This window comes from Polypterus senegalus, chromosome 11 (genome assembly GCF_016835505.1).
Source record: "Polypterus senegalus isolate Bchr_013 chromosome 11, ASM1683550v1, whole genome shotgun sequence".
Classification (NCBI taxonomy): domain Eukaryota; kingdom Metazoa; phylum Chordata; class Cladistia; order Polypteriformes; family Polypteridae; genus Polypterus; species Polypterus senegalus.
In genome coordinates this window covers 80,154,527-80,166,877 of record NC_053164.1, presented here as the reverse complement: position 1 = coordinate 80,166,877, position 12,351 = coordinate 80,154,527, and the positions used below count along the sequence as shown (strand labels likewise).

At 35.3% G+C, this 12,351-nt stretch overlaps 2 protein-coding genes across 6 annotated transcripts in view; one reads left to right on the top strand and one right to left on the bottom strand.

Annotated features, from left to right (window-relative positions):
* Positions 1 to 12,351, top strand: part of mrpl11 (mitochondrial ribosomal protein L11) — a 404,609-nt gene that overhangs the window by 91,581 nt on the left and 300,677 nt on the right. The window lies entirely within an intron of this gene.
* Positions 1 to 12,351, bottom strand: part of tmem265 (transmembrane protein 265) — a 51,452-nt gene that overhangs the window by 8,795 nt on the left and 30,306 nt on the right. Inside the window, exon 1 of one of the 5 annotated variants that reach the window (XM_039769141.1) lies at positions 1,661 to 1,757. The exons of the other annotated variants lie outside the window; for them this stretch is intronic. The gene's annotated coding sequence lies outside the window, so the exon portion shown is untranslated. Of the gene's footprint in view, positions 1 to 1,660; positions 1,758 to 12,351 lie in introns of those variants that run through there. 5 annotated transcript variants of the gene reach the window in all.

Sequence of the window (12,351 nt, the reverse complement as noted above, 5' to 3'; positions counted from 1 at the left end):
TTATTGCTACTACTACTGAAACTATACACTGTATTGTTCCATCAGGTACAAGACTACATTCCTGGAGGGCTGAGAAAATTATTTCCTGTATTATTACTGCTATATATGATCAATAAACAAAGGCTGGCTTACTCAAGATTCAATCAGTTGAGTTAGGACTTAGTTTTGAACATCTTCAACAAGGCAGTAGCCTTTCTATAATGGCAAAGGCAAAATTTTTGAAGACAAGATGGCAAACTGATTCATAAGACAGGAGAGTATGCCAAAAGTTTTTTGAGCACAGAACACCTCAGCCTTAGGCTTTTTTAACCAATAGTCCAAAGGTAATGAAAACTTTGATGCAAATTTGCTGCAAGTTTTATTTCTCAGCAGTGGAGTGAGATGCATGGTAAACTTGAAAAATAAGCAGCACAAAACTGTCTTATAACAATACTTTCACTTTATTGGCTAATTAATCCTGAATTATGTTTCTTTCATTTGGTAATCTATTTGGTTATCAGTTTTTAAAAATTCTTTCTAAACAGCTAAAAAAAGAATAATTTTCAACAAAGTATGCAATTGTACAGTGTAATACTGCACATTGGGTTATAAAGATATTTATACTCTTATTGTGCTTCTTATTATCACTTATTTATTGTTATGTGATCCTCATTCAAATTTTCTGGCTGCTACATTTTTTAAAAAAATGATCTTTACGAAATAAGCTTACATTTGGCTACAGAACAGTCTCTATTACTTCATTTCACATGACACTTTCATTTTAATATTCATTGGTTAATATAGCACTTTATTTTCTGTGCTAATATTGGCTACTTATTGCTGCATTTTTCATTGCTGTGTAATGAAAAGCACTTTATAGTAACTATCACTTTGAGAAATAGTTTTGTTAGTGTAGGCTAAATGACAGACTTGACTCTTAGCTATCAGAAACCAGGCTTTGTTTTATTTTTATACATGTTTTCAGTTAATTATGCTTTTCTAACTTTGATTCAAACTGAAAACACACACACTGGAAAATGTAATATTCAGTATTGCCCCTATTCATTACTTTTTTGATTAAGCAAATGTTGGTTTAATTGTGTTGTAAATTTAAAGAGAAATTAATATAAGATTAAAACAAAATAATTCAGATTCACTGAGTCATACTTTTGCCCTGTGGGTTAAGTTACAGTTTGGAATGCAGCAATGGTGTTCCTGCTGCTTTCTGAATTCCAGATGGACCACAAGCTGTCCAAGAACAAGAAATTGTTATGTGTGCTGAAGCAAAGCCAGGCACTTGCAGAGCAGCAGAGAGGAGAAAACAAAGGTGATCTGAAAATGAGAATATCAAGATGAAATGGTGCTAAGTTGGCACAGAAATACTTGACCCGTGAAGGAACTTGCCAGGCACCTGTAACTGTTTTAATTTAATCAATAGGCACCACATCTGTGCAATTCTGGTACACTGTCAGATGTCCTAAGACTGTTAGGACTGTGCATTTTACAAATCTTTATAAGGTGTGGGGATCTCAGAGATGAATGTGAGACAAGCATTGAATTCAATATATCAACAATTTCTTGTTGAAGAAAAGATTGTGATAAGACAGTGATGGAGTCTAATTTTCCTCCTTTGTTACTACCATTTTTCCTGTGGTGTTTTCTATGAAAGTTAAAAGCTTACCTCCCATCAATGACAAGGCTTACTGTTTTTGTTCTTAAAAAGCAATCACCCAGGTCTGAAGATTTCATAAAACAAATCCAATCTTACATTCTGCATGTCTATTTTTAGACAGTGTGATCTTCAAATCCATATAGAAGCCAAACTCAGGCATTAAGCCTCTGTGACCTAGGTAGCTCATTTTCAGAAAGAAGCTTCTGTCAAGGGAACACCCTCTGTTGATGTGTAGTTGTGGACAGCGTTGAAGCAGAACAAACACAGCAAGAGGAATGAGAAAGAGCACTGAAAAGGTTCATTAGTACAGGACCTACTTGAAAGTGCTGCAGTGTTCTGAATTTTTTTTTTTTTATCATGGATGCATTTGAATTTTTTGGGTAGACAAGAACAGAGAATTGATCTTTTATCACTGCTCCTTTAGGAGACCTTCCTTGGTAGCAAAATCCAAGTTAACACTGAAAGACTACTAATTCTTACATTTTTTCTTTACTATATGTTGTTGTGAACTGTATAGGCTGTTATTTATATTACAAGCAGTATTCACCTGATTTACTATGGGCAAGTAAAAGCCATACTCTAATGTACTAAAATACATAAATAAAGCAAATAACCAGTATAGTACATGTTACCTGAAATTTTGGCTATGGTCGTAGATTGTTGTCCTTTTTGGAATAAACCAGGAAGCAATGCATTATCCTCACTCATTCCTTAAAGTCTTTCTAAAGTCTAAATTACAATAATATTAATGGACATATATTATTAGAATTCTTTTGTGTTAATTACTTTGAAGTTGTTGTGCTTACTATGTGTTTAAACTAATCTGTATATTTGTGTTTGCATTTTGTAATTTGTAATTGTATTTTTGCTTATGAGCCGACACTTGGCGTAGAGCCCTATACAAAAATAATTTCACTGTCCATCTGTGAAAAATGCAAAACTATTTAGCTGTACTTTATACTCACTAATCATGGTGACAGAGAGTGGCAATGTACTTTTTGTTAATTAGCATGTGCAACTACTTTGTACACATCACAATAATGACAGAATAAACCTATAGTATAATAAGCGTTAATGTATGTGTGATTTTTCCAGTGGTTAGTGAGTACACTCAATGATGGACCGATGTCTTCTCTAGGGTTGATTCCAGCATTGCACTCGGGCACTAAGACATAGATAAATGAATGGAAAGGAAACTAAACATGTACATTTACCTTAATGAATAGGATAAAAACATTCATGGGAATGTAATAGTGAAAATGAAATAGAATTTAAAATTTTCAAAGTTGTAGCACAATTCTACTTATGTTCCGTTAATGCTGAATACTGATAACAGAATTTCATTTTGGACATGTAGTGTAGTTTTTGTGTACGGTAGCTCATCAAATGATGTTGAAAGCCTCAATTCAAGTTTTAATTTTCCATTGACTATTTGAAATCAGACATACTAGTAAGTATGAAGTGTTTTCTGAATTTGTGCATGTCTTTGTTGGGCATTTACTGACTACTTTTATGATCTTCTTTTATATTTTAGTGTTGGTGATGTGCTTTTTGTACCAATTGACAGAAATCAACACCATCAACAATAGATTAATTAAGGAGTCATGTAGTTTATCATGCACTAATACAGTATAAGTAAAATTATACATATTACTGAATTTCTTGAAAAAATATCCAACTATCATCCATTTTCTGGATGTGCCTAGAGCATTACAGACTTGTGAATAGTTAGAACCGAGACAGGAACCAAAACCAGTTTGTGGATACTCTCTCTCAAAACATGCCACTTTAGAGAAATGGATACTTGATTTTAATGTAAATTCTTTTGATAACTAGGAGGTTTTAGTCTTTACTTTCAAACTTATCAAACTTGTAGCTGTTATACATCTATTGTATATTTATATTTTTTTAAATAAACAAAGATAAATGTACAATTTTAAATATCTTAAATTAACTGTTTTATAATGTTTTGAGTTTCTGGTATTCTGATAATACCACCAATTATTTAGCAAAATAATTATAGTTTAGTTAAACCCCAGGAAAAGCAACACAGGACACTTCTTAAAGCAGCATTAACTGGATACGGCTAAAATTCCATAGATTGATAGTTTACCCAGTTTCCAAGGAAACCTTTTTAAAACCAGAGAAAATAGTTTATATTATGCATCTCATTATGAAAAGACAGCTGAGCTATTTTATTCTGAAAGTAATTTCCTATTTGTTTTTATTCTTAAAGAAGGAAGGCAAAATAGCATATTGCTGTTTTATCTTAATGGATTTTTCTTTTCTCCAGGAAAAGATTGTAACATCATGACTTTCATTAATAAACTCATCCTGTTGATTAGAGGTTCTGCTGGGATGCCATTTCTAAGGTTCTTCTCTCTGTCATCTCAAATGCAATATGACAGGCAGCTGTGTTCCGTGCCTTGAGTAAGAAGCGGTTTCGATTAGGAGGTGGGGGAGGTGGGCAATGGCATTGATGTTGGACTAATGTGGGGGTTTGGGGGTGATTTGGGGTGTGGTGAACTCAGATCATTTTTAAGGTCGCCTGCTTTCCTGTGAAGGCCTTCAAGGCCAAATTAAATGCATCAATAGCAGAGACAAAAACTAATTTAAGTTTCACCTTATTTTAAAAATGAGTCTCACAATCCATGCTCTTAGTTCCCAGCTAAAACCATAAACATAAATGTATGTATATGTTTTTGACTAATATATTTAAAGGTTTCCTATTCAAATCCTGAGATTTATCTGCATTATTAGGATTTTCTATTCTTCATTTAACAGACTGTTTTAATCAAGGCGATTTACAGAAGTCAATGTACAGTACATTTGAACACTGAAACCTATTGTTGGTATTTTTGCTTATTGCATTTAGATATAACAATACATTTTCCCATGTTTTGACAGAATGACAATCCTGTTAAATTATTACCATTTTTACTATTTCGTTCCATTTTTTTTATTATATAAACTGGGTTTTTGACTTGCAAATTAGAAATAAACAACAATGGAAAAAACTGAAGAGTAGATTAACTGCATCAGCTTGTTATAGATGTTTGCTGCATGTTTCATTGCATTTTTTTCAAAAGAATAATCGCATTATTCTTACTGTAATTCCTGCTTTAATTGCTGTAACAACACTGTAAGCTGTGTAAATGACTGGCATAAGTCAGACAGTCTAATCAGATTAACTTTGAAGAAAACTGGTTTTACAAGTATCGTTCACATTTATTTCTTAATATAATTGTACCTTTCCTCATGCTTAATATTATAGAGCTGAAATTTGTAGATTGCATTGATTGTCATCCTCAATTTAAATGTATCTATTTAAGTATTGTAACATTTTATTTATGTAGCAACTCTTGAATGCTAAACATGCTTAACAAATATTTAAAGGGTATAACAGAAAAAGAAGCACAGACAAAAAGTCAGTAAATAGTGCTAGCGACCAGAAAGAAAGCATTTAACACCATATAACAAACAAATGAAACATAAAATTCTGGTGTAAGATATTGGAACGAGTGAGGACAGGGGAATATTTTAATAATCAACTCACCATAATGAGTGCAGATGCCTATCCTATGAATTACATCAGCAGTTACCTTGTCTACACATCAAAAATTGAGAGAACCAGTTCCATATGATGGTATAACAAATGTTGCTGACTTCAGAATAATCACAACAAGGGACTGGAAAAATTAAAGCCTTTGAAATAATCATCTACTGAAAGACTCGTAGGAAACCAACTCTTTCTTGGAAGAAAAGGCAAAGTTCAGTTTAGCCTTTGGACCTTTCTCAGGGACAAGAACTATGTGATTACACAACAAACCTGTTTTAATGTTTCTGACATCAAACTTGAGCCTTTTACATCAGCTGCTCTTAACAGGAGTCAGTGTAATGCGTCATTCCATCTGATAACTATTGATCTGCGAAGGCTTATGTAATTGTATCACAGTATTTGTTTCTTAGTTGGTGCTCCAAGACTGTTCTGTTAACTTGCCTCAGGCTGCATAAAGGAATAGAAACAGACAGAACCCAATAGCCAACTTGGAATGTTTTAAGACAAACTCCCAGATCGCATGTCTGTATTCTTAGCCATTATTCACAATATCCTGCAGTTTCGTAATTATATTATTTCTGTTACTGTATATAATTTTGAGTTTGTTGATTAATTGTTAATTGCCCCAAACTACATCTGATTTTTGATTTGCTGTGGAGAGTAGTACTAATGTTAGAAAGGTATAACCTTTTTTCCCTGTGGGCACATGCTTGAAGTCAGCCTCTGAGGTTCACATACTGAATATTCATAATTGGTAACTATTCTTTTAATAGTCAGTTTTGAATTAAACAAAACACATGTTAAGTTAAACTGCCTAGCCTTTGAGATTTTATTTTGAAACACATGCTAAGGAATAATGCTTAGCTTCTGAGGTTTCATATGAACTATCATTCATGTAACACATGCTAAGCTTCTGAGGTTTCATAATTAAGCACACGTTAGTTAAACAACACTTAGTCTCTGTGGTTACTGTACATTTAAATTAGCTATTGGTAATTTCCTTCTAAGGGTATTGTTGTGATGTGAAATTTTGCATACAAGTTGATAAATATTTTGTAAGTCTTTTTTGTAACTTAGACAAAGAAATGTAATATTAGTGATACACTACAGATAATAACAGCAATAGTTTGATGGTTTAAGAACCCCTTACCCCCTTTTAGGAATGAATCTCTTTGTAATTTTACGACTGGTTTGGGGGAAGTGCCTCAAACAAGTTTGACCAGTATTTCTCTGCTAAAGTCTCACAGTCAACACCCACAGGAAAGCCAGGCTGCCTAACTGCCCAGCTTTACCTTAACATATGGTTTGGAGGCCAGGTATGAAGTTATTCTGTCCCCCCATTAGTCTGAAGTATGGCTGTTTGGAACTGTCTTCTATCAAAAGCCTGTAAGTACCACGATGCCCTATTGGCTCTAGGGGTTGGACAGAAAAAGTATAAATTTGCCTGCTTTACCCAGCTCTCTCTCTCTTACCAAACTGATGAAAGATCATCTCAAACCATTAACTGAAAAGGACAACACAATGAAGAGCACAGCTCAGCAGCCATATTGAGACAGGCATGTGGCCTGTTCTGAAGAAAGCTGACCAAAAATGATGCCTTAACTAGAGATATTTTGAGTAACTAACAAGTCTGTGTGCCACCTGAAACTACACATCACCATTTATCAGGTTGTATGGTTGCCAATATTCAAATGTACTTTGCATATTGTTATTATTTATGTATATTATCAATATTACATTATTTAAAGTGTTACTTAACTCCTGCTTGTCTTTTACTACACCTAATTGCCTGAGGTTACAGCTGTAGAAGGGAAGGTGGGGAGAAGTTATATGGTACAATGCCTTATAAACAGTGGTAAGTCTGTGAGATTTGAGACATTCTGACAAAGGCTACATCTTAATAATACCAAAGGGGAAAGTGGGGTAATATATTACTCTACCAATACAGAACAGGTATATAACCTAAAGCATTGTAATTGATAGTAGGTAAATCTTAAATATAACTGTAACTTATAATCAGTTCATAACTTACAGTACATCTTTAAATATAATTAATGAATTGGAGTCAGATTAAGTGATCTGCACCCATATTCCTTCATTAGCTAAGTGCCATGACAATTATAGCTTAAAAGGCTATTGAAATAAACAAGTAAAATAATAACCATAAATGAGTAATTAATAAATGCATAGATTGATACCCAGCTAAAAGGCCTACACTGAATCAGAGGAAGAAACAATACACAAGAATAAAATAGAAAATGGTAGAAGACAATTAACAAATCAAATAGTCTGTGATACAGTATAAATTCAACAGCACTTGGACAGAGATTGTTAAATGAGAGACTGAGTAAGAATGTCAGTTTAATGTCTTCCTGGACATATCTGTTTTAGGTTGCTTTGTAAAAGAATGAATTGTGCCAGCAGATATAATTACGTTAGAGAGACCAGCACAAAGTCTGGGTGCAGTAGAGCTGAAATCTGTATCACCAGTAGAGTTAGTTTGGGGCACAGCAAGGTTATTAGGGTCAGTGGAAAAGAATTACCGGGCAGGACTGTATTGCTGCAGGAACTGACTAATGTAGTCTGATGCAGGGCCATTTAAAGCTTTATAGGTCCGCAACAGAATTTTGTGTTCAATCCTATAAGGTACAAGGCTCAAGACTGAACAGAACACGTTTTATATGCTAGCTGCTGCAGGTCTCAATTAGGACACTTGCAGCAGAATTTTGTTCCAACAGGAGCCTGATTACTGATTAGAAGAAGAGTTCAAGAACAGAGGGGAATAGTGAGATTCATAAGTTAATATTGGATATGATGAATTCATGGACGAGCATCTCCGCCCCAGAAAAGGAGAGAAACAAGTGAACACTGGTTATGTAAGAATCTTTCTTATTGTGACTTATGTCAGTTGGGTAAGAAGGAAGGTACTAGGGAATTCATTCCCGGGAATTCGGGAATCCTGCATGTTATTCCCGGGAATTCCGGGCTCCCGGGGATGACACAGTGCACGGGCATCTCACATGTGAACGGTTTTAGAACGACCCACACTTTTTTTTAATAAAACTACTGCAATATGTTGACACCAATAGTAGACTAACCTTATCTACAAGCAGTTCATGCTGTCATTTAAGTACATGTATCTAGTTCAGGGGTGCCCACACTTTATCTGCTTGCGAGCTACTTTTAAAATGACCAGGTCGAAATGATCTACCTACATTAAAAATGCTATATATATACAGTACAGGCCAAAAGTTTGGACACACCTCCTCATTCAATGTGTTTTCTTTATTTTCGTGACCATTTACATTGGTAGATTCTCACTGAAGGCATCAAAACTATGAATGAACACATGTGGAGTTATGTACTTATGTACTTAACAAAAAAAGGTGAAATAACTGAAAACATGTTTTATATTCTAGTTTCTTCAAAATAGTCACCCTTTGCTCTGAATACTGCTTTGCACACTCTTGGCATTCTCTCAATGAGCTTCAACAGGTAGTCACCTGAAATGGTTTTCACTTCACAAGTTTACCTTATCAGGGTTATTTAGTTGAATTTCTTGCTTTATCAATGGGGTTGGGACCAGCAGTTGTGTTGTGCAGAAGTCAGGTTAGTTGGACGATCATTTATTTTTCAATAGGACAATGACCCCAAACACACCTCCAGGCTGTGTAAGAGCTATTTGACCAAGAAGGAGAGTGATGGAGTGCTGTAAATGGTCATGAAAATAAAGAAAACACATTGAATGAGGAGGTGTGTCCAAACTTTTGGCCTATACTGTGTGTTTGTATATATATATATATATATATATATATTGCATAGTTTTACTGTCAGATAATGCACAGAGTACGCAACACATGTTTCGCTCTAATTCTGGGCTTGTCAGGCCGCCTGACTCAGGCGAACACACTCACTGCACCCCCTCTCGTGGATCGAACCTCGGACGTCAGCGTCGAAGCCTCTTTACGTTGCGCCATGGCGTGTGGTTTGTTTATTTGACAGCATGTAGATTGGGGTAATTACATTCATGTCATTTGTAGTCTGAATCACAATCTGATTGTATGGGTGCATGTGGGATGACCAGTGTGTTAGAAGAAAAGAGATCTCAGACTGGTCGCCCTGTATGTCAATCAAGTTGCAAATGCCATAGGGATGATATATGATAGACTAACATTTTAAAAAAAAAAAAATTTTGAATGCAACGTGATCTACCTGCACTACCTTTCTGATCTACTGGTCGATCACGATTGACGTATTGGGCTCCCCTGATCTAGTTAGTTGCGATAATAAGAGCATTGAAAGCACAATGCGTCCAGTGTGTGGTCGGCCATGCGAGAGCACACCTTCGTGCAGAATATGCCAGCTGCTGAGAAAGCACGCTCTGCCTCCACTGAAGTAGGCGGCACAGTCATCAGATACTGATACACTTGTTCTAAACAACACCCACGCTTGGTGTTGCTCTGAAACACCGCCATTTCAGCTTTTACTGATGCATCATTCTGTGATGGCAAGTTTCTTGGCACAGATAATGCGGATGCAACAGACTGACACATTGCAATTTCAAGTTGCTTTTCAAAGCAGTTGTCTGACAGACGTCAATGAAGTCTGCCCCATCCCGGACATTCTTGAGCTGCAGAGTGCAGACTCCTCCCAGTCCACTGTGCTCAGTCTTAGTGGAAGCCTGGAGATTGCTGCTGTTGGTTTGTTGTTGACTGAACTAATCGGCAACACACTACACCGTGGGGCAAAAAACATGCCACTTAATTATTTTCAACTATAACTCTGTTATTTCTTGATCGATTTTTACACTTTTACACGCTATATATGTGAGCTTGGCCGTTCCCAGTTTCGGACATTTTTCATTCCTGGGAATGAAACTGCTGTAATTCCTGGGAATGAAAAATGTCCGAGAATCCGGAGTCCGGGAATGGATTTCCTAGTAGGTACAAAATAGAAAAATATGTGGTCATATTATCAATCTAGTCATGAGTTTGAGATCTCTGATGAACATCTGCTTTTAGCACTGAAATAAATCTGAGTGTCACCCACATAAAAATGATAACTTATCGCAAGACTATGAGTAATATGGAATAATGTAAATACAGAAAAGCAGATGACCAAGGGCAGAACTTTGAGAGACTCCTTGTGTGTCTGGCACTAAAGCCCTTCACACTACACAACTTTTCCAGCAGTTTTCAGCTGTAGCCTACATTTAAATAATCTTAGTGAGTTGAGTGCAGCCATGGTGCATTCCTGTAACTGTGACTCATATAGTTTGAAATCCCCAGTGACTCCGTCAGACTGGTCTGATACTCACCATAACAGCTGTGTTGTGCTCTGAAGCCAGACAGAAAGACATCTGGTTATTAGTAACTAAGTGAAACTTTCTATAGAACAGATAAGTGGGAGATTAGACTTGTGTGGTCTGGTGTATATATTATATTTATGGAGAACACAGTGACTGAATTTTGCTTAAATGTGGGTGAGAACAATTGAGAACAATTCCTTCCAAAATGATTTACTGAGTGTGACATTTCTAAACCAATCCAATGTTTCATATAGATGGAGCTTAGAGTAGGGGTGGTGATTTATATAGCAAAGAGCAATGGCGCTCTTGTAAATGTCATCCACACTGATACTAAGACTGTAGTCATGATGGATAAACTGTGTATTTTTTGTGCGGAGAACACTTTACTTTTGTTAAAAATAGACATGACCTGTTGGAAGGGAAAACCATTCTATAAAACAATAAATACTGGCATTCGAAGACATCACTGGATTAGTGGTAAAAGTGAATGACAGATACCACCCTATGAATATATTTCTTTGTTGTTCACAGTTACAATAGAAACGCCTGGGAGTAGTGATGCCAGTACTATGTTACAGTCTCTCATGGTGTCGGCCAAATGCTTTTCTAGATCATAACAGAGAATTATATAAAAGAGCTGAATGATTAAAGGAGACTTTTCTGTGTTTTAAAACATCTATTTTATCTAAAGATGAGAGGAGGGCTAAGTTAAATCTATTATGGATGTTAATAGGGAAAACAATTATCACAGTTAATATTATGGAGAAAGGCAAAGGTCAGAAATTGAGCAACATGACTTTGATTTTATATTGATGGACTTTGGTTTAAAAATGGAAATAAGAATACATAATAATACTTTCTAGTCATGCAAGGGTGCATGTTACAAAATATTACATTGTAGAAATATTACATTTATTTTACAATATTTGTTTCTTGAATAAGAGAACCAATGAAGTGTGATCAGAACACACCTCATATTATTTTTAAGTGAAAAGTGTTATTTTATATTGATGGATGTTGGTTTAAAAATGGAAATAAGAATACATAATAATACTTTCTAGTCATGCAGGGGTGCATGTACAAAATATTACATTGTAGAAATATTACATTTATTTTACAATATGTTGTTTCTTGAATAAGAGAACCAATCAAGTGTGATCAGAACACACCTCATATTATTTTTAAGTGAAAATCATTATAATTATTTTTCTAGTTTTAAACATTTAAAGAAAGTTAGTCAATTATTTAATATTTTATCCTTCATTTGCATTAAAGAAATGCATTCCACAGCTAGATGCAATGTTTTGAAAATGAGTTGATTTCTCCTCAGTATTCCTCTCCCGTCTGAGAATTTTCAATTTTAAATTTACCATTACAGTAGGTCTCTGCAGGTTGCAGGGTGAATGATGATGGATGCATGTTTGTCATCTTTGTCTCATGGGTTATTATGCTGCTGAAAAGATGTGGAAAGGTCTCAGCTAGTGGTTTACTGATGACATGACCTACCGTGCCTAGACTGTTGAATCTCAGGTAGAACACAGTAGATAAGACATGCTCATGCTGGTTTGTTGGCTTGCTGTATGGTGTTAACTCTCTAATGCAGTTTCTGTGGTCTTTATTTACCAAGGGCTCTAAGGGTAAAGACTGTATTTTTGATTTGTTACAGTTGCACCCAAATAATTATTACGTGGAAGTAGATTAAGCAATATTTACAGGTATGCTAGTGTCTTGCCTCTTACAAAATGCTTAATTACAAAATGCTTAATTCCTATCTACTGCTTTGCCCTAAGGCATTTTGCTACAATTTGTCTTAATAAGTGACATTAAGACATC